The sequence below is a fragment of the Eucalyptus grandis genome, chromosome 7 (assembly GCF_016545825.1).
Source record: "Eucalyptus grandis isolate ANBG69807.140 chromosome 7, ASM1654582v1, whole genome shotgun sequence".
Lineage (NCBI taxonomy): Eukaryota > Viridiplantae > Streptophyta > Magnoliopsida > Myrtales > Myrtaceae > Eucalyptus > Eucalyptus grandis.
Window position 1 is genome coordinate 11,847,838 of NC_052618.1, and position 27,257 is coordinate 11,875,094.

Consider the following 27,257-nt stretch of genomic DNA (forward strand, 5'->3'; position numbering starts at 1 on the left):
ATATACTTGGAAAATTATAACTGACTATGATAGAGTCCATATATTCTTACACTTGTACATTTAAATTGTAGCACAATTGCTAAATAGCACGATAAGCAAGACAGTAAAACAAAGAGATTTAATATGAGAATAATAATGTGTAAGCTACTTAATCTTTTATGTGCTGCACTCTCTTGATTCCTCAAAGCCTTCTCTTTTATAATCTTTCTCAAACCAGTTGTTGAGGTTGATTTAGAGAGATAGGTGATCATTGAAGAGTTTCCAATGCACTGCTGTCCAGAAAGATACTACCCATATAGTTTCTTTTCTAGGACTCCTGCAGACTGACCAAAAATGACAACTATTGTTGTCTTCTTAATGCAATTTCTGACTAACCTATCAGACACTCTAGCTACTCTACTACATGCTTTATTTCGATTCTGCTGCTTTAAGAATCCATATCTTACAATGGCTCTTTAGCTAATCCAACGAACATCAACTGATGTAGTTGGTTGTTACATCACCGTCAACTTGATCTTTACTGCTCTGATGTAAATATCATAAATACCCGATCTTTTTAGTTGACTAGTGTTGTTTGTAATAACCGGAGAATCACAAACTTTTTTCCAATTGATCACACCATGGATGTTGCATGGTCCTTTGGTTCAAACATCTGCAAACAACATAGTACGTAATATACTAAGAATAGTTTGAGCATTATCAAAAATCTCTTGAAGATGTTTTGTCCAATAAAGACTACTTTCCTTTTTGTGGATGGGGGCTATCCATTTATTTCAATACCTTTGATAGACGAAGAAATACTGAAAAATTATTGAATTGTTCTTTCTTGGATACAGCATATTTCACCCAAAAATGAAGCTCTGCTGAATTCAAGGTTGTCAGGACATTAGGATTCGAAATTTTTTCTGAGTGATTTGAGATTAGGCCATGAAGGTCCTCAATTGTTCAATACTTGTATTTATCAATGTTGAAATGAAAATAAAATATGCTTTATAATAACTTAATATTGAATACCAAATAATACCAGTTTGTTAACTAAGCATGGGCACCTTTAATAAGTTTTTTGCAAAATATTTAGCAAGATTCTATTGCCAAGAAGTATCTTTTTCTATTAAATGATTAAGTGGCCTTCGCTTGCCTAGCGAATTAGTGATTTTTTTGACTTAATTAAACCTTTTAAGCTTATTTTTATTATGATAACAGAATGTGTTTAATTTTACTGAGTGCTAAATATTTAAGTTTTGAAGACTTAATCGAGTTATCAAATAGCCTACAAATTTTGAAACTATTCACCTCGGATTTACTCTTAGTAAACACCGTTTTAATGTATTGTAGCATGGATGTTTTAATGTATTGTAGCATGGATGTGAATTTTGGTGACTATACATAAAATTTAGATGCAAACCAGTAAGTAATTAATCACCTCGACAATGAAATTCAAATATTAGATATTATATGTTGTCTTTAGGAAATTTAAATATGAGATAGTAATTTCTTTTACTAGTAAAGAAAGGTGGAATTAGGCGATCAACATTTACCCTCTAAATGTTAGGTCTCGCTGTCATCATGGAATATTATATTTTTACCATGACTTTTTAACGCAACAGTAAATATGCAGACACGTGGAGCTCACTGGGATTTTCTTTCATAGCATTGCTTGATTGTGATAAACTCTTTTATATTGGGCTACCATGCTCGGTGATATACGAGATAGTATCTCATAAATATGAAAAATCTGAGTTATGAAATATTTTCTCCCATATTTTATAAGATAAATACCATATATATTGGACATTACCAATCCCAGATAATTATCGTGTATTTTTTTTTCATTTTTTTTTATATAATTAATGTTTTCGACGCCATCAGTTTCTGACCATGTTCATCTCCTCCCTCCCGTCCGGCGGCCCTGCTCAAACCGAGAGGCTTACAGAGTTTAGAGAGAGAGAGAGAGAGGGAAGACGAGCTTCGATGGAGTCAAGTCAACCATATCCAAGACTCTCTCTCTCTATCCTCATCTCCCTCCTCCCTCAACCCCTTCGTCTTCCGCCTCCATCGCTACTTCTGCCGGTCGCTGCATCGCCGATGCCTCCCCTCTCGGCTCATCCCCGAGCCTCGCTGAGCCGTCTCCGTCTCCCCCGGCTTCCGAGAGGTTCCACTTGCGGGGCGTTTCGCTTCTCTCGGTGCCTTCGGCGGACGCGGCGGCGGCAGCGGCGGCGGAGGAGGCGGAGTCGACGGTGAGGATTGGAAGGTGAAATCGGTGGTGGATGGAGCCGAGGAAGCCTCTGGTGTCTCCTCTGATGTGATAATTCTCGACGTCGGAGTAAGCCCCTCTCTCTATGTGAATGTACGAGCTGAAGCTTCGATTTTGTCAATGCTTGTCCAACTTTCCCTGCATTATAATGCTGGAGATGTTATTACGCGGTGCGTATCACGTTTCTTTTTTCAGTGTGCGGCCACTTGAGTGGCTCTGTTTCGTCTCTGCAGGGAATGACTTGTGGGGGATGTGCAGCGGGTATGAAGAGAATTTTGGAAAATCAAGTGAGTTTGCCACTCTGCTTTTGTCTTTCTTGTAAGCCATCTTTCGTATGAAAAGAATTGTCATCGACTTGAATTAAACCAAGTGTGAGAACTGTCATTTTCTGAATGTGAGTTGAACCCAGCGTGTTTTCTCTTTTTTTCTGCTCTAGCATTGGACAGCCTCAAGTATCTGCTGCCAGCGTAAATCTTACAACCGGGACATCTATTGTATGGCCTGTATCTGAAGCCAAGGCTATGCCTAATTGGCAAAAAGAGTTGGGAGAAACACTAGCAAAACACTTGACAAATTGTGGCTTTAAGTCTAACCCTTGAGGTAAGCAGTTTTATTCACCATCTGCCTGTTGCAGTTGAATGGGGTGTGGCTGACATTCGTGAATATCATTGCCGCATATAATGTACCTTTTATCACAGATTGTCTGTGTCGAAGACTCCATCTACTAGTTGGAAGTACAAGTTTTTATATCTGTAATTTTCCCTGTCATATAATACAAACTAACTCCGAGAAGAATATTTTTAATGCTGGGGGTGGTTGACAAGTTCCCTGAATGCTCTCATGGATTTGGTTTTGTGACTTTTGATGAGAAGCAAGCAATGGATGAGGCTATTGAGGCTATGAATGGGATGGACTTGGATGTGAGAAATATCATTGAGGAAAAGGCTCAGCCTCAATGTTCAGGTGGAGAGCAAGATGTTGATTGCAGTTGTAAATGTGGCCCTGATGGAGATAGTGGTACTCAAGGAGGATCAGGAAATGACTGCTAAATCAGGACCGTTCTGGTCCCTATGAACATCGTGGTACAGGAAACTTCCATTCGGGTTAGAAAGAATATTCCTGATAGGTATGCACACAGGTTTTTTTCAGATATATTAAAGCAGTTAATGCTGTGCTGATTGAAAAATATTTTGTGCTTGTAGCAGCGCAATTGGACGTACTGCTGTTACTTGCAGGAGCCAAAGTCCCTTCTGTTGCGTCTCTTCTTTATTGTTCTCTGGGTGGACAACTCTGCTTGATCAGTCTTTTGATGTGTGAACTTTGGCTAAAAGATTCAACTATTTAATGTCCGTGAATGCTCGTTTTGATATTTTGGTCTGATGACATTGCTTGCTTGACTTAAACAATCAAATTTGGCCTTACTCTGTCAAGGCTACGATGGGTAGTGGATTCTCTTTTGCTTACAAGCTTTAGCAATTGCAAATGCATCTGAGATTGATCTTGGTTGACTTCTTCATTGGCATTTGCGACTGTGGAGTGTGGACAGCTTTCTGGTATTTAGATGGCTCTTTTGAGGATAGGGCAAGAGATTCACCTGTGGAAATAATGCGTTCTCTTTGCAAAAGAGAAGCTGCCTTAGATATGAATGCCTCTTTTGGCTATGATTTTTTAAAAGTCTTAACTTTTGAAGAGGAGTTAAGCAGGTAAACGCTATCTTTTAAACACATTTAATATGTGAGCTTCCTGTCCATAGTCTGCACTATATTAACTCTGCTAAGCTTTTGGCAGTATTCTTGGCTGTCTGTGGTGTTTTGATACATGGTACCGTTACTTTCATGTCATCGGACATGATTTTAGTCTTAAAAATTCTGAAAAGTCCTTTTCTCCTCAAGAAGCTTTTCCTTTATGCAATTAACTCTGTAAAATTCCATCTCACCTTCCACACATTGTACTGATGGATGAATTCTTTCTCAGTAAAACGTGATCTTTTGGAAGCTTCAGTGAGCATGTCAATTTGATTTGCACTGTCTTCTTCCTAGCAATCTCCTGTCTGTTGTCATCATCTTCAGTGGAAGATATCTGGTCTCTGTCTCCTCCTCTTGCATGGTGCTTCTATCTTGTTAGGTTTCCTGGATAAGTTACCCTTTCAGGTGTAATGACGGCTCTTCCTTTGAACTGGCAATGTTCCTAATAAACACACGGTTCTTTTCGCTTGGGCAGCTGTGCGTGCATTGACTTGCATTTCTGCACAAATGATCTTCACTACACCTTTTCAGCCAATCATTTGTGAATGATCATGTATCTTCCCCCTTATTCTTTTAGAAGTTGTGCTTGCTCCATCTAAAATTGGTACTGGGTTTGATACTCTTAAAAAAAAGAAAAAACCGGATATGACCATCTCCTTTTCAGTTTTTCTCTGTAGTTACTTGGTTAAGGTTATTGTGCATTCTTAAATATGGCTCTGTAAATGAATATTTTCTTTTCCAGTTGATTGTCAAAATTTTTGGAGATCAAATTGCCAATATATGCTCGGCAGGGAAGAGTGACTATTCTTGTTAGAATCAGGGAGGAATTTTATCAAAGTATTGGTTAATTTTCAAGTAGAGTTTGACAGTAGATTCTATCAATTTTCTGTTAATCTATGCGACTTTCTTTATATAGTTATTTCTTCAATCTCAGAATTAGTCACATGCATAACTTGATACCTAATGTCAAGGACTTTCTTATTAGATTTTTCATAATTTCAAAATCATTCCAGATACCCAAAAAGAAAAAAAGGAAGCTGAAATAGGAAACCCCAAGGATCTTAATCATCAAATTACAAAGTGAAAAAATGTCATTGGAGCGCGGTGACCAAATCACCATATGAGTTATAATAACTCCACAATAGGAAATAAAAACCATAGCAGACCACAAAATCACATTTTTGGAAATTCGAGACTAGGAATTTAATCATGTAGAGTTCATACTTGGAGGGAAAAGCTTTTGTGCTAGTTCTGTTACCGAAGTCTTGTTCTGTTGATGGACGAGAAGACCATACTAGTATGCATGGACTGCATTTTCATCTGGTGCTGAAACATCATCATCATCATAAGCTCTATGTCTTCAGTCTCATCTCCTCCGTTATCCACCGATGCTTCCATAGCTTCATCCTCTACACAGTCCAAGTGCGTGCCATAATCGCAGTCTGTGCAATAGTAGCACCAGCATCCCTTGGCGATGCTCTCCCGGCACATGTCAAATTGCTCTATTCTTGCGTCTGGGAATAGCACAATGTGAGGGTGCTCGTGGTCCTTGCGCTTTGCCCTTGTCACCAAGTCGGTGCACTCCGCATAGAGATAGTACTGGCGGATCGAGCCGTTGTAGGAGGATGTGTCCCCGTCGTACCCACATGCGTTATGTGTGAACTCTCTCCCCTCGTAAGATGGCAAGGGAGGAAATGAAGCGGGTGCTCCGGGTGCAACTCATGATGAATAGTTTCCCTCGGTTGTCGCTGTCCTCCACTGTCTGGTAATGCTCTTGTTACTTTGATAGCCCCATGTTATTGTGTTGCTGGGACGACGGTGCCCTGAAGGTTGGTGTAGGGAAGTTGGTAGCAGGGGATTGGTGCTCTTCAATAGCCTCCACATTTGGTTGCTTTGCCAACATCCCGAAGCTCGATGGCATGGCGATGTCCTGAGCCAGTGATTGGTGCTCGAGGTAGGAGGAGAAGAGTCAGGCCGTATAGCTCACGTGTGGGAGAATGATCTCCTGAGGCGGGAGAGGGTTGTTGGTACAATGGACATGGAGGTCGAAGTCGCACGGTGCACAAGAGTAAGAGATGCCGGTGCATTAAAGGGGAGTGCATCCAACATGGCAACCTATGACATTACCAACTTTCTCTCAAAGAAGGAAAGAAAGTTGGTCAATTATCTCTCTCTCTATGACATTACCAACTTTCTCTCAAAGAAGGAAAGAAAGTTGGTCAATTCTCTCTCTCTCTCTCTCTCTCAGAGGTGAGGTTCACTAATTCAGATCATTGTATACAGCTTCTCGCCTACATGAAGTGGTCGTGGAAATCATAGCCCATGCTGATCTCTCTCTCTTCTTCAAGTTCATGCTCATGCATGTCATTGGCAGATTAGGGTGATCCTTCTGTTTAATCGACTCGATTATTCCTTGTGATCACGCTACACTTACAAATTCATAAAAATTGTCCATTTTACTTTTTGGCATCATGTGCCCTTAGTTAAAGGGCAAGTCAAGTTGTTTCTTGTTCCACGTATGCTTTACTAAAATGGTTAAACTATACTTTTGATCCCTGAACTTGAGAGCAATTTTTTTTCTCCAATCAAATGCTCCTCAACTTTTAGCTTGTTTCATCAAGTTATGAACTTGTATAGCTTTTCTAATCAAGTCTCTTCCGCTTCAAATATAGTTAATTGGATCCGATAGATCTTTTTCCATAAACTATCACATCTTTCTCTTGTCTATTTTCATCACCTACATATTCTTTATATTCTCAATTTTTCTTTGACATGCTGTTAGGTTTAACCGTCTCATTTTTGGTACAACTGCAGATGAGTTGAACCATGATGAGGAATCTATTGAATTTTGCTAAATAAAGGGACCATTCATTGAATAGTCTCACGCTAGTATTCCTTTTAGTCTTTTTATAACAATGAGATGTCTGGGGTAGAGCACTCGACTGGTCATTACTGAGTATTGTGGTCCTTCATTCCCCACACATCATGGGTAATCACCGAAAATACATGGATCTGTGCTCCTAGCGGCTCAAGAGAAAAGTGCAAGTGTAGTAATTTGAACTCATGTCATGAGTGAAAAAGAAACACAAATTTACCACTTAAGGAACGCCTTGGATTTAAATCTGGAGATTATTCTAAATTGAATGAATATGAGACATGGCAAAGTCTAAAATGGTTATCATAGCATGTGAGACATATATGAATACACAGACAAAATTTAGCATAATATTTAGTTGGTGCTTCTTATCGTTCTGATTCTACAATATAGGAGTGATTTTACAACTCTATATAATGAGTCGTGTGAATCTAATTCTAGTATAAACTATATTTATTTACTTATAGGTCTTGTTTATAAATGTAATTATAGCCTCCTATTAGGGAAGTGTTTTACTTCCTATTGGTGGACAAATCGGGCTTGAGGAATATGCCAGAACTCCAATCTGCACACACGAAACAGGTCGAAGTGTTCGAATATTTTATCTAGATTGGCGCTCCAATATTTAAGTTAGGTAGGGAAGAATATGTGCAGATACTTAGCTTAAAAGGAAGATGATAAGCTAAATACTATAAACTTTACTTGAGTCCATTGGCAGTATTTATAGACAAGCTTACCCTGGCGGGTGAATGGTCGCTAACATAGGTGATGGCTTGCTTGGACAGGGAGGTCTTTGACATGCCAGGTGGGTCACTTACAATTTTACAAATGGGTGGAAATTAGTCTATGGGGAAATTAGTCTATGATATTTGAGCCCAATTCTTTATGGGCTCTATATGGATTTGCACAAGGCCCATATTCAACCCATTTAGTTTATCAGCTCCAACCCAAAATTTGAGACGAAGAAACTTCTTCGGCTGCAAGAAGAGCACACTTGGCTATTACATCCTACGTCACGAACACTTCTGACTCTTGCAAGTTAAGTCTTAAAGAGTTGATAATTAGAAAATATAATTGAAAGGAAGAAACAAAAACGTTTAATGTATGTTATTCACAAGATAAAAGGGAAAATAATAGTGTTATACTTAAGTGAACCTTAAAACCTTAAAAGGTCATGTTAACATCGAATCAAAGCTTGAACGAGATTCATAATTTATGGAAGGGCTTTTACCACCACCTTCACACCTCCGTCCATGACTGACGCTCAAGCTCCCTCACTAACTCGATGAGTCAGTCCATGGAGCTGCCCATTCTTCGAATGCAACAATTTAGAAAAAAGAAATTTATTAAAAATAGATCATGATCGGGTTGGGCATAGGTTGTCGAATATATACTTTATGTAAATTAGTCAATTTTGGCTTGAATTTCGACTTAACCCAAAAAACCCGTCAAACGGGTGTACATAGACCAATGGGCACTGGAATTTTGAGTAGTGGTCAAACGGGTCTTGTCGAGGGACGACCCGTCAATTGCGATGGACGCGCCTCGTTATCAAAGGCTCACCTTGACCCGTTGGACAAGGCATGTAACATGTTGGATCAGGTAAGGACATGTAGCGTGGGTCCGATAATGAGCTAAATCCGGAATTGGTTTTTTTTTTTTTTTTTAATTATCCCACATCATGTGTTATCAGGAAATAAGAGCAAGTTGAATAGATGAAACGGATCGACGCTCCTACGACTTTTCACATGTGAGCTGTCTCGCTCATGCCACTGTCAAAAGAAGAAGCAGGATCATTGACTTGACTGAAACTCTTGCACTTCTTCAATGAAATGCATCTGCCAACTGCACCTTGTTTACATTTCTAACTAGCTATATACCTGCGGATTTGTATACGTGCCGAGTCTTTTTACAATTACAAAGAATCTTTTAAATACAAATATGATTGTGTTAATATAATAGTGTGGACTTTTTTTATCATCATTAATTAGTGTGAAAATTCAAGAGAGATAGATTTCAGCATAATGTTGCATTGAGAAAAGTTTTATTATATTGAGAGCTATATAAATCTTTGTACAAAAGAACCAGTATATAATACAAAGAATGATTAATAAAAAGAGATAGTGTATTTTCCTATTCAAGGTGTATCAATTGTAATCCTAGATTGATTCAATTAATCACTGTGAAGATTCAAGAGAGATACATCTTGGATGATCTTCCTTGAGAGAAAGTTGCAGTGATTCTTGGGTGATTCATTTATAAGCATTTAAGGTGTAAAATATAATTTTCATAGTAATATAATAAGTTGGTCCGACATGGATCTAGAAAATAATATTTTTGAAAGGGATCCTTCTTCACCATAGCGGAGATTTTGCTCTTTTTCTCGGTATAAGCACTATTTCGAACTTTAAAATAACAAACGATATTTTGATCGCATAAGGTGGGACATTACAGATGTATGAATTTCATTTTGCAATAATCTACGATTTCTTAAATATTGTGCGGATAAATGGATTGTCTCATCGTAATATCGTAAATTATGGAAAAGATCATCTCAAATACTTGACTTCTCTTGCAACTGTGACCTTTCCCTATGTTTATCATTTCACACTCTCCACAACAAAATGCTGATATAACAATTTCATCGAGTCTGGACTTCGTTAATTTTAGTCTCAATGTGATTGGGAAGAAGATATTTTCTGGAAACTCACGCTAATTATGTTCCATGTACCGGAAAGTCAAAAGATTTTATATTCACGGAAAAGACTAAAGTCCTCACCCTTACCAGACGGCATGGGCTAATTAGAGATTCAAAGGTAGATTGTAGCCTTGTAGGATAAGGACGCAAATGATAATGAACAAAAGTAGGCCACACGATGTTTTGGCTTTCAGTGATTGACTTCATCATCAATAGTTTCCTTGCAAAGTGCAACTCACAGCCTTGTAATGTTCTCAACTTGAGAGGTCAATGAAAGATCTGTCATGACTATTCTTGCATTGACGACATCCACATGTCTTAATATCAAATATCTTGTTGCCTATTGATATATTTTGCCAATTGTTTCTAAACAATGTCACACAGATACCTAAAGAGACTCAAGTTGAGAATGCTTTTACTAATCCTTATGGACTTTTCCTATAGAGATAGGTTACATTTGATTGTTTGGATTTCTAACTAGAATAGGACTAGATAGGATAGAACATGAAATCTAAGGATTTTGATATATCCTATCAATAAGTAATAAAATCAAATATATTAACATCATATTATATATATTGTTTGAAATAAACAGCACATTAGTATAAATAAACCTAAACATAAATGGAGATAGTAAAAATCTCTCACGACACTCTTGCCTACTTTATTTTTATTTAATTTTTTATTCTATTTTCCTCTCTTTTTAATTCATTTTTTCCCCTTCCATCATTCTTTAATAAGATTTTATTAAATAGTAGACTTAATAAACAAATGAAAGTAAAGTTGATTACAAATTATGAAATAGACTTAGTTACATATATGGTTAATTGTGTTTTGCTTTTGAGGAAAGTAAAGATTTTATGTGCGCAGAAAAGACTAGAGTCGTCGCCCCTACTTTTTTTTTTTGGTCAGATCGTCGCCCCTACTAAACGGCCCGTAAATTTAGAGATTGGAAAGACACAATTGACAACGAAAGAAAAAGTAGGTTCCCATAGTGTTGTCAGCTTTCATCGACAGACTTGATCATTAATAGTTAGCCTTGCATGTCAAGGCCCCCATTTGAACCGACTTTTCTCATGTGAACTGACTAAAGAAGGAGGAGAATAAGGATCGTTGACTTGACTTGAACTCTCCACTTCTTCAATTATATGTCATCTGCCCGCTGCAACTTTTTACTTTTCTAACTAGTGGTATACCTTGGAGATTAAATACATACCTTTTCTTATTATTCCAACAATTTGAATGTTAATTGGAACTATATCAAAATGTTAAAGATCATTATTTTGTTGTCATTAATTAATAATCCATCTATAAAGTATTCAAAATGCCAAAAGCAAATTGCATATTGGTATAAGAAGTTATCAATCGGTACAACATGGACAGAAAAAGGTAATATTTTGAAATAAATTCTTCACCATAGAAGAGATTTTGCTCTCTTTTATGTATGAGCACTATTTTCAACTGTATAATAACAAACAATATTCCAAAACATATATTTATAGAAAATATATACTATAATTGATAAGAAAAAAAATCTATTGCAATTTTGTCAATTCAATACTAAACTTTTCAATTTTGCCAATTAAGTCCAAAATATTTTCACCTTTTGTCGGTTGAGTCCATTCGGCCAATTTTGATCAAAATTCACTAATGTGGATGCCAATCGTGCCATGTGGCATGACTAACAATGATGTGGATGTTTTAAAATAATTTTTTGAATTTTAATGGTTTTTCTTCTTCTTTTTTTCCTTTTCTTTTTGGGTTTTGGAGAGGGTCGGCGAGGTTGGCCTGCATACCCTCTCTGGCCATAGGTGAGGGCTAGCCAACCCTCGCTAGCTTTAGGCAAGGGCGTTGCGCCACTCGCCAGCTCTAGGTGAGCGCCACAATGCCCTCGCCAGCTAAAGCGAGGGCGTGCACACCTTCTTGCAGAATTGGTGAGGGCCACAACGCCCTTGCTAGATCTAGCTTTGCAATGGCCGTGACCTTGCTCGGGATCGGTGAGGGTCGCCAAGCCCTTGCCTAGCTAGATCTAACGAGGGCGTCGCGACCTCGCCTAGAGCAAGCAAGGGTGGGCCGGGCCTTGCTTGTGATCAAAGAGGGTCTATTAGCCATCCTCGTTGTCCCTCTCCAAAACTCCCTCCCCCCCCAAAAAAAAAAAGCAAAGGAAAAAAAAAACCGTAAAGATTCAAAAAATAATTTCAAAATGTTCACATTAGTGCCAGCCCGGTCACGTGGCTCAACCAACATCCACGTCAATAAATTCCAGGCAAAAGTAATTGAATGGACTCAATTGGTAAAATGTGAAAAGTTTTAAGACTCAACTGGCAAAATGTGAATATATTTAGAACTCAATTGGCAAAATTGTAATGTTTCGGAGTAAATTAGCAAGAGTGCAATAAATTTAGGACTTTTTGGACAGTTTTTTCTAATTGACAAATGGAAGTAAAGTTGACTATAAATTGTGAAGTAGACATACTTACATGTAAAGTCAAAGTACTCAGCTTTGGAGGATTGGAAGGTTATTATTACGCGCAGAAAAGACAAGAGTCATCCCCCTGCTAAACGACCCGATAATTCAGGGATTGGAAAGACAACTGATAATGAACAAACCTAGGGCCCCATGGGAGAAAGGACACAATAAGTGCCATGACTTTCGCACGGCCCTCATATGAGTGTCATAACTTATGTATGAGATTCATTTGAATGACATGACTTTTTTAAAACATTCACACAAGTGTTATAATAACAATACGACTATATTAAAATGTTAAATATTATAATATAATAGCATGGGCTTTGTTACTATCAATTTATAATTCATCTATAAGTACTCTAGAAGCAAAGTTCAATTTGCATATCAATATAAGAAGCTAAATGCGAGTGCAACATTAATCTAAGAGGTAATATTTTGAAATAAATTATTCTTCATCATAGTAGAAATTTCGCTCTCTTCTATGTATAAGCACTATTTTCAATTTAAATATTAACAAACAATATTCCAAAATGTATAATTTATATATAAAAAAAGATATGTATTATAATTGACAAATGAAGGTAAAGTTAATTTTAAATTGTGAGATAGACCTACTTACGTGTACGGTTAATACTATTCCGCTTTTGAATACTGGAGAGTCAAAATTTTATATGTATAGACCGGAAATTCAGGGATTGTAAAAGACACAATTGACAATGGAAAAAAAGTAGGCCCCCTGTTTTCAGCTTTCATTGACTGACCTTCTCGCCAATTGTTAACTTGCATGTCACGGCCTTGTAATTTTCTCATTTTGAGAGGAGGATACAAATTTCTGTCATGACTATTCTTGCATTTGATGATATCATCATGTCTTAGTATGGTCGAACATATTGCCTGCTAGTATATATTCACGAATTGTTTCAAAACAACGTCAGAGAGAACCAAAAAAACTCGAGCTGAGAGCGTTTTGCTACAAATCCTCATGGACCTTGCCTATAGATATCAGCTGATGTGCGGACCCCTCAAGTGCCTTAACTTTGCCCAAATGGACACTTAAGTGCCATAACTTACGAAAGGTACAGTTAAGTGCCCAAATCGAAGTAAAAGGGATCACTTGAGTGCCAATCCGGTCAAAATCCGGCCAAAACGCCAACGTGGCGTTTTTCCGGCGAAGCGCGGCCAAAACGGCGCAGTTTTGCACGTTGACGTGGAACAAAATAAATAAATAAATAATTAAATTTAGTTAAAATATTTTAAAAAATAATATTTAAAAATTTAAAAAACTTAAAAAAAAATTAAATTAAAAAATTAAAAAAAAAAAAAAAAAAGGGAGCGGGGGAGGCGGGCCGAGGGATCAGCCCATAGCCGCCGCCGCCCGCCGCCGCCGGAAGAGCCGGCGACGGCAGGGGGGAGGGTCGGCTCGGGTCGCCGGCCCCCGGCCGGGGCCCGGCGACCTCGGCCGACCGGCGGCGAGGGCTCGCGAGCCCTCGCCGGCGGGATCTGGCGAGGGCTCGTGGCCCTCACCGCTGGATCTAGGTGAGGGCCGCGAGCCCTCGCCGCCGGATCTGGGGGCGCGCGGCCCTAGCCCGATCCGGCGAGGGTCGGCGGCCCTTGGCCCGGCCGGGCGAGGGCCGCCAACCCTCGCCACCGGTCGGCCGGGTCGCCGGCCCCTAGCCGGGCCCGGCGACCCCGGCCAACCCTCCCCCGCCGTCGCCGGCCCTTCTGGCGGCGGGCGAGGGCCGATCCTCACCTGCCTCCCCACATTCCTTTTTTTTTTTTTTTTTTAATTTTTTAAAAATATTTTTAAAGTTTTTTAAATTATTATTTTTAAATAAATTTAATTTTAAAATTAATTTAATTAATTTAATTAAGTTGGCAAAAGAATAAGGGTTTTACTTATATATAGACTTAAGGCCATGGGTGATAGGTGTGGATCACAAGTTGTTTTGAAGCGCCACATGAGTGCTTGGTGTTTCGCCGTTGATCGTGAAGAATTGGTCTTGAAGCACCACCTCGTTGTTGAGTGCTTGGGAGGGATTTTCTTTGTCGTGAATTACATCCAAGAAGGTTTAGTGTTAAAGCCAATTAAATCTTGTGGTAAGATTTGCGTGTAATTCCTTCGTGAGATTGAGAGATTATTTCTTGAGGAATTTCGGGGCTAAACACTGTGTGTGCTATTGGGTGTAATTGGGGCTTGGGAAACACCGAGAGAGTGTTTGAGTGACTTGAGTGTGTAATCTCCTTGTATCGCTTGATTTATAGTGAAATTCGCTGCTGCTCTCCCCGTGGACGTAGGTCTTTATGATTGAACCACGTAAATCTGGTGTCCGATTTATTTTCTTTTTCTGTCTATATTATTGTTCGATCGCTCACCCCATCGCAACAAGTGGTATCAGAGCCAGGCTTGGCTAAGTTGAAGCGAATCGATGGCGACAGAAGAAGTAAAAGTGAGAATTGACAGATTTGATGGGAAGGATTTTAGTTTCTGGAAGATGCAGATTGAAGATTATCTTTATCAGATGAAACTGCACTTGCCCTTGTCTGGGGAGAAACCAGCGACGATGAAGCAAGATGATTGGGATTTGCTGGATAGACGAGCTATGGGTGTTATTCGGCTGACGTTGGCTTGTAATGTCACGTTTAATATCCTGAAGGAAAAGACCACTGCTGATTTGATGCAAGCCCTGTCAGATACGTACGAGAAGCCCTCTGCGATCAACAAGGTCTATTTGATGCGACGTCTGTTTAACTTGAAGATGAGCGAAGGTGCGTCAGTTGCTGATCATATTAATGAATTCAATGTGATTGTTAGTCAATTGAGTTTAGTTGAGATTGATTTTGAAGATGAGGTATGTGCTTTGATTCTATTATCCTCATTGCCTGATAGTTGGAATACTACCGTTACTGCTGTTAGTAATTCCTCTGGGTCAACAAGTTTGACGTTTGATGGGGTTCGAGATTTGATTCTGAGCGAGGATATTCGTAGAAGAGAATCTGGCGAATCTGCATCTACTGCTCTAGTAGGTGAAAATAGAGGAAGATCTGTAACACGTGTGGGTAATGGTAGTATTAACATGAACAGACGTAGTCAATCTAGGACTACTAATGTTGTATGTTGGAGCTATGGCAAGAGGGGACATCTTAGAAGGGATTGCCTTAAGCTGAAGAACGAAAAGGGTAAGGGAATTATGGTTGATTCTGCAGATAATGTTGCAGCTGTAGCAGATAATGCCGATTATGTCTTGTCTGTCACTAATGATTCATCGCTTGATGGATGGATTATGGATTCTGGTTGTTCTTTTCATGTCACACCAAATGGAAACTGGTTTATCACTTATCAGTGCACGGGTAGTGGTAAAGTCCAGTTAGGGAACAACGCTGAGTGCGATGTTGTGGGTGTTGGTGATGTTAAAATCAGAATGCATGATGGTATCGTGAGGACATTGACTGGAGTAAGGCATGTTCCGGAATTGAAAAAGAACTTAATTTCCTTGGGTGCCCTAGATTCAGCTGGTTGCAGGTATTCTTCAAAAGGTGGAGTTTTGAAGGTTGTTCGAGGTGCCCTGGTGATAATGAAAGGAATCAAGCACGATGGCCTGTATAAACTTCAAGGTGAGACAGTGATAAATTTCGTTGCGGAGACGTCGGATGCATCTGTTCGAGAGTCTATTGACTGCTCAAGGAAGACCTGGGTGTTTGTGCCAAGGCACAAGTTTGATGCTGGTGTCAGGATCTCGCAGTCAAAAGCTTTGATCGAGACGGAGACTGGTAAGTCGATCAAGCATGTGCGGACTGACAATAGCATGGAGTTCTGCTCAAAGCTGACAAATAAATTCTGCATGAAAGAGAGCATAGTGAAACACCGCACTAGTGCTAGTAAATCACAACAATTTGCAGAATTGATGAGCAGAACATTACTAGAGATTGCCCGAAAAATTATCTCTAGTGCTGGTATGGCTAGGAGATTCCTAGCTGATATGCTAAGTACGGTAAGCTGCCTGGTGAATAGATCCCCATCAACTGCTATTGAATGGTGGACTCCTAAAGAAGTGTGGTCAGGTAACGTTGCTGGTTATTCTATCATTAGAATGTTATGTTGCCCGTATTATTTTCGAGTGAGTGATGGTAAGCATGATGGGAGTGCAAGGTGCACATGGCTATGCACAAGGTGAGCGAGGCGATCGATTGTGGTGCCTAGATATAAATTCACCTGTTAACAGCAGAGAAGTTACTTTTGACGAGTCTCCAGTACTTCTGGCTAGGAGTGATTATAGCAGTGTTCAAACGGATCTGAACGGTGTTCAGCTTGAGGTGGAGTTGCGACCAGAAACTCCTGAGGTAGCGAGTACGAGTACTAGCAAAGTAATCGACACAGATGGTGCTCATAGCAAGGTGGAGCCTATAGAGCCAATGGTTGCTGTAACTGCTAATATTGACAAGGTATGTATTCGATCTCTTGACAGATATGGATGCAACAATGGTTTTGCTTTATCTGCGGTTAAGGAGGTTATGTCGGAAAATCCTTGTGGAGCAGTTAAAGGTGCATGTGGAGTTGGTATTCGATGAGGTCCTCGGTTATGGCGAAGTTCAAGCGAGGCTTGGACTTGCACAATATCTGTGGTGGTTGAGCCCATCGGGGGCTAGGGGAAAGTAGCAGTAGAGTTTGAATTTTTACAAAGCGATTGCAACTTAGCTCAAACGTCGAGCCAAGGTGGAGATTGTTAAAATATGTCTTGAGTTTAAGCCCAATGCAAAATTACGAATATTCCGAATTGGATATGTTGTGGATTTTCGAAATCGAGCAAAGAAGATCCGAAGATCAACTTCCCGAATTTGAATCTGCGTTGGAGAGTCTGGCTGTTAAAATAGGAAAGTCCAACTTTGACTAGGACTTGGATTTTTGTTTAAATTATACAAAGATATTTTTTGGATAGGAAACAAAATCCTATGAGAAGTTGGCAAAAGAATAAGGGTTTTACTTATATATAGACTTAAGGCCATGGGTGATAGGTGTGGATCACAAGTTGTTTTGAAGCGCCACATGAGTGCTTGGTGTTCCGCCGTTGATCGTGAAGAATTGGTCTTGAAGCACCGCCTCGTTGTTGAGTGCTTGGGAGGGATTTTCTTTGTCGTGAATTACATCCAAGAAGGTTTAGTGTTAAAGCCAATTAAATCTTGTGGTAAGATTTGCGTGTAATTCCTTCGTGAGATTGAGAGATTATTTCTTGAGGAATTTCGGGGCTAAACACTGTGTGTGTTATTGGGTGTAATTGGGGCTTGGGAAACACCGAGAGAGTGTTTGAGTGACTTGAGTGTGTAATCTCCTTGTATCGCTTGATCTATAGTGAAATTCGCTGCTGCTCTCCCCGTGGACGTAGGTCTTTACGACTAAACCATGTAAATCTGGTGTCCGATTTATTTTCTTTTTCTGTCTATATTATTGTTCGATCGCTCACCCCATCGCAACACCATCTGAGGGGTTTCTGTGAGTTCTCAAAATGGGATGATGTCGGAAAGAATTTGAAGAAATTGCAATTTCCTTACTACAATATGAAGAGAAAAGAGCATTGTCAGTACACTTAGTATTTCCACATCAAGCAATAAAAAAACGGCATATAAAGGAGAACTATAAAAGTTATATCTAGAAAACACGGCAATATTCAATGAGCTAAAACCAACATAGCAAAGAAGCTCAACCAGCTGCAAACCTAGACATCTGAAAGGCCGTGAATCGTAAATGAGAGACTTACTCCAAGGATTGGAAGAACATAGAAAATTGCAATGCTTAACTGAGCAGAACATGCTTCTGTAATTTGATTATGTTCGAACGAGTCAAAACACATTTATAACTTTCACAATGCAAAGTTAGGAAGGTTAAGAACCCATGCATGCACAGGAGCTATATGCCCGATGCATTGGAAACATTTGGTGGACCGGTGAACCTGCTTGTTTGTCATGATTCTGATCCAGCAATCGAACACGCATCAACGTATATATCCTAAGTGACAGGGTCGAAGTACATTGGAGCACGAGCAAAAGGTACCACAACTTCGTATAAAACTTGCCTGTTTGTCCAGCAAAGGCCCATTTCTGTTCGCTACTCTGTGACGCTGCATGTTCAAAGCAAGCGCAAGCATCAGAACGCTGAACAAACGCTCTGTTTGTCCAGCAAAGGCCGAGTAGAAACTTCTACACCAAACCGCTCGCTTCCTTGCACTATCTCATTCCAAAACACATCACCAAAACTTCCATGGGCATATCGTTTCACCGATTTCCCAGCAAAGCAGCTGACGCGTAAATCCTAGAAAACTCAACCGCAACCGGAAACACCATTTCCGTTCAATCGCATCAGAGTGCGGGACAACGCTCTGTTTGTTTAGCAAAGGCCGAGTAGAAACTTCTACACCGAACCACATATCGTCTCCCTAAGTTACTGGCAAAGCAACCGACACGAGAATCCTTGAGACCTCAATCGCAACCAGAAAGGCCATTTTCCGTTCGCTAAATTTGTGACACTGCATGTTCGAAGCAAGCGCGCGATCAAGCATCAGGATGCTGAGCAAACACTCTGTTTGTCTACTACACTGAACCGATTGCTTCGTTGCACAATCTCATTAAAAAAGAAAAAAGAAGAAGAAGAAGAACGTAATCATCTCTCATAAACAATGAGCTCGCGAGGAAGACGACGACGGAGACGACCAGTCGAAGAGATGATAAAAGGAAAGGAAAAGGCGCGAGAGCGACGTGAGAGCTGACCCTCGACGGCTCCTTCACGTAGAGATAGGCGGCGAAGGAAGCCAGCAGGATCAGCGCCGGCAGGATCCGCCATTGCAGATGCTTAATTCCTCCCTCCCTCTCTCTCTAGAATCTCGATGACGCAGAAAGGAGAGAGAGCGCTTCACAGAAATTTGCGCTCCCTCACGAGTCGCGAAGCGCTTTCAGAGTCAGCTCCCTCTTGTCGTTTTTTCTTTCCTCTCTCCTTAATATTTTGATTTTTCGGTGTTAAAGATATGGCTCAAGATTCCATTCCACGGGAGCAGCGTTGGCTGCGTAAAGAATATTTACTTACCTACCAATGGAACTCTGACACGTGGCGCCGAGCGACATGTGTAGTATTCCTCGAAGCAATTTAATAAGATTTTTTTTTTTTTTTTTTTTATACAAGGGGGAAAGAATATTTGTTTTTCTTGGCACGACCAAACACTTTGATTTTTCCAGCGATGTCTTTAGTGGAGCGTGCGTGCATGCGTGTAAGCCCACCTGTCTCCCATTGGCGAAATTTTTATTATGTACACGATATCATTTTATATTATAACTGATGCGATATTATGTATTTTTCTGCGTTCAATTCCATTTTAATGTGGAAAATGTCAAGTGTTAATCGACATTAAATTATTAACCGAGGCTTTTTTGTGGAGTAGGTTATGATATAGGTGGAAAACGAGTATTATAAATGTAGGTAGATATCAATGACCGGGCATGACGAACGAAAGAATAGAATCTAATTTTGGTTAGAGGAAGCTTGAGATGCTCTGATGGCTTTGGTTTTCAATATATAATATAGATAGAAATATAATTTAATAGGTTGAAATTCATAATTGATTCCTTAAATCTATGCATAGAAACTAACCTTTGATAAGTTCTATAATAACTAGATTGGTCTAACAACAAAAAGTAGTTTTTACTTCTTCTTTTTTTAGGTTAAACTCTCGAGTGGCGATAATATGACAATTTAAATTTGGACACAACATTAAATATTTTAATATAATTCATAGACTAAATTGAATATATATTGAAAATCTAGGGACCTCATTGTACAATAAATTAGAATTTAGGGACTATAAGAAATAAATTTAAAGTTGATGGATGAATTATGCAATTTTATCTAACAAAGATAGTTTTGAAGAGGGAAGTACAGGAATTTTAACCGCAGTGGTTTTGTTCATCCGCGAAAACCATCTGGAGCGTCTCAAGTTAACCGCAGCGGTTTTCTGCTTCGGAGGCGCCGTTTTTTAGAGAGAGAAACGGATACCGTACGCAGAGAGTCAAAGAGGCTTCTCGAGAGTGAAAAATCGATCCGTTTCTCCCCTGGCCGAGAAGTCTCATTGATCCCGGTCTCCATTGAAGCTTCGCCACCCGGGCCGTATCTTCATTGGCAACGAGTTTCCGTGGCTGTCTCGGGTTTCGCTTAATCATTAATCGTAATTAGAACTCCGTTTAATTGAGGCGTTTCTCGGTCGTCGACAGTGCTGGTCTGTCTGTGAGAAGTGGCCCGGAGTTTGTGTAACGCTTCGACAATGATGACCGGAGGTGAGCTTTTCTCAATCTTTTTCTCCTTTTATATTTTCATCGTGCTGTTCATGTGTTGAATTATTATCTGTGACGCTGTGTGTTCCAAGATCTTCAAACGATCGGTGGCGGTTGATGGCGGTGTTGTAGTAATGGATGGTGTTCGGAGGCGACGTCCATGGCAGCAATGGCCAGAAGTAGTGAATAGCGGTTCATTCCAAGCTCTGCTGCTCCTCTCGGCGCATTCAGCGGACGCCATGGCGGTGGAGTCCACGGCGTGTTTTTTTCTTTTTTCTGGTAAGATTTGAACTGTGTGTTTTAAATGATCTCTTATGTGGGGTCAAAGAATGGCAGGAGAAATGGCTTTCCTCATTTTTTTGGTAAGATTTGAACTGTGTGTTTTTTTCTTTTTTCTGCTCTAACATGGAACAACCACAAGTACCTGCCGCCAGTCATCTGCTTGTTGCGGTGGAATGAGGTTTGGCTGTCATTTGGGAATATCAGTGCTGCGTAAAACGTGCCCTTTATCACAGATTTTCTGTGTCGATTACTCCATCTACTAGTTTAAAGTATGAACTTCTATATCTCTTTGGCTTGTCACAGGTACTTATCAACGGTTGGGTTTTACTCGCTTAAGATGCACTTCCTTGTTAGAAGGAAAAAAAGACCAAAGGTTACGTAACAAGGAAAGCTGTTGGGCATGACTGTCAAATGTTTTTTTTTTTTTAAAAATTGAAATGGCCACTTCAGTAATCTTTCTTTAGTATGGAGAATCTCAGTCATGATTATAATCAAATAGTTAGAGTTGTCGCCAATAAAGAAATGTTACCAGCCCTTGAGTTGCTACATCAGTCCAACATGGTGCTTGCAATAACTATACCTTTTTTGTGTCATCGTCATTGGTCAGCCTTGGCTTCATGAATCTTTGTTGCTCATTGAGATTAGTCCGGAAATTGTTACTTCAGCCGAGCTCAACAAGGAGTTGGAATCTCTATTGCTCATTGAGATTTGGTGTACTTATTTTAGCGTGGAAATTTGGCAATCACAATGCATGACAAAAGTGGACAATCAAATAAAACTTCATAGTTCTGACTAAACTTATGCATTATATTGATTTATCAATTTCAAACCTTGAGAACCTAGCTAGGGAAAAAGGGGCAAATTATGAAGGATAAAATATGTTGCTTTTGCTAGCCTTTCTTGTGGAAAAACCATATTCGTGGCAATGGAGACTAAATTGTGGTCTCTGATTTGACTAAACAATATAATTTGATAGCTAGTTTTAGACTCTAAAAGTCCACATTACTTATTCTTCCTGAACGTATGATGCAGGTTATTGGTTGGATTTGAATGAAAAATCTCTTGTTGTAGTTTTAGAGGCTAGTCGTATTGCTTTTTAAATGGATCAGAGTCGATACTCCATGTTCATTGGCGGAACTCACCAAGTTTTGGATTGGTGCTCCTATCTACAAAATGGTTTTGTGTCATCTATTAAAAAATTGTAGACTCTTTCAATAGAACAATTGATAGAACAAAACTAGTAAGGAAAATGTAGGGGAAGTTGTGTTTCCCATTATGAGCTAGTGTCTAGTTTAGTGAGTGTGGGCAATAACTGCTCTAGCATTGTATTTAGTTGTATGCTTCGGATCAATTAACTCTAGAAACCTAAGGTTCTCATTTTTTGGAACATGAGATGCATCTGTGCTGAAATTTCATTTGGTATATTTATGTGGCCATGTTCATCTCCTCGCTCCTGTCCCATGGCTCTGCTCAAACTGAGAGGCTTACAGGGAGAGTTTAGAGAGAGAAGGTGAGCTTCGGTGGAGTCAACCATATCCAAGACTCTCTCTCTATCCTCATCTCCGTCCTCCCTCAACCCCTTCGTCTTCCACATCTCCCGCTATGTCGCCCGATCGCTGCATCACCAATCTGAGTGGGTCTCTGGTACCTATGATTGCATCACCTTCAGCATAACCCTCGGAGGGTTGAGTGAAGCTTGATATGAGTTTGTCGCCAGCAAAGTGACTATAATAATTTCTTCCTTATATTGAGTCATCGGGACCTTCAACTTTGTGACTCAATATAAGGAAGAAATTCTTATAGTGGTCAGACTTTGCTGGCGACAAACTCATATCAAGCTTTACTCAACCCTTCGGGGGTTATGCCAAAGGTAATGCGATCATTGGTGCCAAACGCCCATCTCGGCTAATTGACGCCAACCGCATTTGCACCCCGAGCCTTGCTCCAGCCCCGTCTTTGTCTCCCCCCGGTTCCCACGAGGTTCTGCTCGTGGTGCATTCCGAGCTCCGCTGCTCCTCTCGGCGAATTCGGCGGACGCGGTGGTGGCGGCAGAGTCGATGGTGAGGATGGGAAGGCAAAATCGGTCTTGGATGGAGCCGAGGCGGCCTCAGGGGGGTTACCTCTAAAGTCATAATTCTCGACGTCGGAGTAAGCCCCCCTCTCTCTCCCTCTCTCTATATATATCTCTGGCGCTTTATGTGAATGCACGAGCTAAAGGTTCGATTTTTTTTTTTTTTTGGTGTACGGCCACTTGAGTGTCTCTGTTTCGTCGCTGCAGGGAATGACTCGTAGCAGAGCAATTGGAGGTACTGCTGTTACTTGCTGGAGTCAAAGTCCCTTCTGTTGCATCTCTTCTTTATTGTTCTCTAGGTGGACGAATTGGCTTGATCAGTCTTTGACGTGCGAACTATGGCTGAAACACTTGAATGTTTAATGTCCGTGAATGCTCATTTTGATGTTTTGGTCTGATGACAATGCTTGCTTGACTTCAAAAATCAAATTTGGTCTTACTCTATCAATGCTATAATGGGTCCTGGATTCTTTTTGGGTTACATACTTTAGCACTTGCAAATGGATCTGAGATTGATCTTGGTTGACTTCTTCATTGGCATTTGCGACTGCGGAGTGCGAACAGCTTTTCGGTGTCTTGATGGCTCTTTTGAGGATAGGGCGAGAGATTCACCTGTGGAAGTAATGCGTTCTCTCTTTGCAAAAGAGAAGCTGCCTTAGAAATGAATGCCTCTTTTGGCTACGATTTTTCAAAAGTCTTAACTTTTTGAAGAGGAGCTAAGCAGGTAAATGCTATCTTTTCTTATAGACATTTAGTATGTGAGCTTCCTGTCCATAGTCTACACTATATTAACTCTGCTAAGCTTTCGGCAGGATTCTTGGCTGTTTGTGGTGTTTTGATACACGGTCCTGTTACTTTCATGTCATAGGACATGGTGTTAGTCTTAAAAATTCTGAATAGTCCTTTTGTCCTCAGGAAGCTATTACTTTGTACTGATGGATGAGTTCTTTCTCAGTAAAACGTGATCTTTTGGAAGCTTTGGTGAGCATGCCAATTTGATTTGCATTTTCTTCTTCCTAGCAATCTCCCGTCTCTTGTTATCATCTTGGTGGAAGATATCTGGTCTTTGTCTCCTCCGTTTGTATGGTGCTTCTATCTTGTTAGGTTTCCCGGATAAGTTACCCTTTCAGGTGTAATGATGGTTTTTCCTTTGAATTGGCAATGTTCCTAATAAACACATGGTTCTTTTTGCTTGGGCAGCTGTGCGTGCATTGACTTGCATTTTTGCACTAATGATCTTCGCTGCACACATTCAGCCAGTCATTTGTGATTGATCATGTATCTTCCCCCCTATTCTTTTAGAAGCTTGGTCCATCTAAATTTGATACTCTTGGAATAAGAAAAAACCGGATATGACCATCTCCTTTTTAGTTTTTCTCTGTAGTTACTTGGTTAAGGTTATTGTGCATTATTAAATATGGTTCTGTAAATGAATATTTTCTTTCCCCGTTGCTTATCAAAATATTTGGAGATCAAAGTGGCAACATGTGCTCAGCTGGGAAGAGTACACTATTCTTCCTTGTTAGAATCAGAGGGGAATTTCATCAAGGTATTGGTTAATTTTCAAGTAGAGTTTGACAGTAGATTCTATCAAATTTCTGTTGATCTATGTGACTTTCTTTATATAGTTATTTCTTCAATCTTAGAACTAGTCACATGCATAACTTGATCCCTAATGTCAAGGACTTTCTTAATAGATTTTTCATAATTTCAAAATCATTCCAGAGTCCACCCAAAAAAAAAAAAAAAAAGAAAAGAAAAGAAAAGGGGAGCTGAAATAGGAAACCCAAAGGATCCTAATCATTAAATTACAAAGTACAAAAATGTCCATGGGAACGCGGTGACCAAATCACCATATGAGTTATAATAACTCTACACTAGGAAATAAAAACCATAGCAGACCACGAAATCACATTTATGGAAATTCAAGACTAGGAATTTAATTACGTAGAGTACATCTTGGAGGGAAAAGCTTGTGTGCGCAATGTTAGCGAAGACTAGTTCTGTCGATGGATGAGGAGACCATAATAGCAAGCATGGACTGCGTTTTAATCTTGTGCTGAAACTTTATCATCATAAGCCCTATTTCTTCAGTCTTATCTTCTCCATTATCCATTGATGCTTCCATTGTTTCAGCCTCTACACAATCCAAGTGCGTGCCATAATCGCAGTCTGTGCAACAGTAGCACCAGCATCCCTTGGCGATGCTCTCCCAGCACATGTCGGATCAGGCTCAATTCTTGCGTCTGGGAATAGCACAATGTGAGGGTGCTCGTGGTCCTCGCGCTTTGCCCTTGTCACCAAGTCGGTGCACTCCGCATAGAGATCGTATTGGTGGATCGAGCAGTTGTAGGAGGATGTGTCCCCATCGTCCCCACATGCATTGCATGTGAACTCTCTCCCCTCGTAAGGTGGTGAGAGGAGGAAATGAAGTGGGTGCTCGGGGTGCAACTCATGATGAAAGGTTCTTATCGGTTGTCGCTGTCCACCACTGTCTAGTAATGCTGTTGGTACTTTGATAGACCCGTGTTATTGGTTGCTGGGACGACGGTGCCCTGAAGGTTGGTGTTGACACCTAAATTTTGGTGACCCCTTTAATTAAAAAATTATGGATTAATTTTAACCTTTAAAAAATATTAGTTAATCAATTAATTGCATAGCATATAATTTTAGGTGCATTTATTTTAATTTGCATTTACATTGGGCCGGTGACAAATGGGTTCAAATTGATGATTCAGAATATTAATTTGGTGAATTGGACTAAACCCACGAAGAGAGTAAATCGACTCAAGCCCGTATCTTTGGAAAGATTTTACGGATTAATTTGTGCGAGATTTCAAATTTTAAAAGAATCCTCTTGCAATCCTAAAGCGTATCAAAAGAAAATATTGCATTTGGAAAAAGGAATTTTCGTGGATACGGATTTGGAAAAATTAAAACCCTAATCGTGGCCTATGCGTAGGGTTTGAGGAGAGGGTCACACATTGAATATACGGCCACACAAGAGAGGGACTTCTTGATTTTCTCTTTGAGTAAAATGGAAAATCGCAAAAATCGCAAAAAAGGAAGAAGGGGGAAGTCTTTTCCGTGGTTTTTCTTTCGTAGAAGAGCATGAGAAAAGAAAAAGCCGATTGATAAGTCAACAAAGGGGAAAAGCTATAGGAAACGTGAAGAAAGAAAAAGAAACAGGGAAGGTACAGCTGCAACAGTGCTTTGCAGAAAGAAGTGATCGGACGTGCAGCTGAGGGGAAAGAGGAACCACTGTTTGTCTTCTTCATTGGACCCTCTGTCGGCGCCTCTCCAGTCACCGATAACCTCCGCCGCCGCTGGCAGCTGCGCCCACGTCGCTCGACCACGAGCACTGTGCCACCGCGCCTTCCGCCCGAGGTCCAGACACGACGCCACGCCGTCGCCGCTTCGCCTTTGCCTCGACGACCCGACGTCACCTGCCCTGTTCGTTGCTGTTGTTCCAGTGCCGATCTCCTTCGCTGTCATCTGCTGAAGCCACGCTGGTCCCTGCCGCCCGCGGAAGCCGCGACACCGGCAGCCCAACGAAGCCGTCGCCGTGTCGATCCGCGACGCCTGGGTCGCTTCGCCCTCTGTTGCAGCGTCACCGGGCCAAGGCGCCCCCGCCTTTTATCTCTGCTCACAGCTCTGCAGATGCCACCGCCGCACGACCCACCAACCCTGCTCGCAGCACCGCTCCAGATCCGGAGCCCGAGCCACTATACGCCCATCCGATGCCCCGGCGTCCCCTGTAGCCGCACCTCCGCGCCGGTCCGTGACCAGTCGCTGCTGCAAATCCGGTGGTCCGCTCGATGCTAGCAGGCCCCGAACCCTGCCGCCGTGCTGCTCTGCCATATCTGACCCGATGCACGCCCGAGCGACGAACCAGCTGCGGCTTGCTCCCAAACGCCGGACAACAGCCCCCCCGCCCGCTGGTTAATGTTGCTGCCGCCGGTCCACCCGCCGCCCTCACTGGAGCTCCGAACGGCAACCCATTTAGCCGCCGGCTAGCCCTAGTTTAGGAGGCCAAAACCCTAATTAGGTAGATTTCTTATTTTATTTATTTATTTATTTAGTTTTTATTATTCATTTTGTTTCTTTATTTGATGATGAGGTGTTCGATATGAAACAACACGTGAAATTTGTGATTGATAGTCCGATTTTCGCGTCCGAAATCCGACTCGCAATCGCAATCGCTTGAAAAATCGCCAATCCGATTTCCCGCTCGAGATTCGATTCACGATTTATTTAAAAATTAGCCAGTCCGATCTCATGCGTGCGATTTATTTAAAAATTGGCCAACCCGATCTCATACTCGAGATATGGTTCACCAGTTTGTAGATATCGATACTATCTTTTCTAACTTGTCGTCACGTTAGTTGAATCAATTTTATTTTGTTAAATAAAAAAAAATCCAAAAAAATATGAGTTAGGATTAGGTTTGTTTTAGAATATTTCTTGTTATCTAGAGATTTTATTTCGAATTCCAAAATTAAAAAAATTAAAAATAAAAAATCAAATCAATCAATTTAGGTTGCTAGTTTTT

The 27,257-nt window shown here is 40.5% G+C and overlaps 1 protein-coding gene across 10 annotated transcripts in view; it reads left to right on the forward strand.

The window, feature by feature from the left end:
• The window catches only part of LOC104428200, a 28,623-nt gene extending 3,523 nt beyond the window's left edge, over positions 1-25,100 (forward strand). Inside the window, exons 3-7 of one of the 10 annotated variants that reach the window (XR_005553176.1) lie at positions 1,934-2,323; positions 2,488-2,541; positions 2,691-3,380; positions 24,177-24,254; positions 24,842-25,100. The gene's annotated coding sequence lies outside the window, so the exon portion shown is untranslated. Of the gene's footprint in view, positions 1-1,933; positions 2,348-2,449; positions 2,573-2,690; positions 3,771-22,926; positions 23,187-24,176; positions 24,255-24,841 lie in introns of those variants that run through there. The other 9 variants (XR_005553178.1, XR_005553177.1, XR_005553175.1 and 6 more) reach the window with 9 other exon arrangements.
• The last annotated feature ends 2,157 nt before the right edge of the window (positions 25,101-27,257 follow it).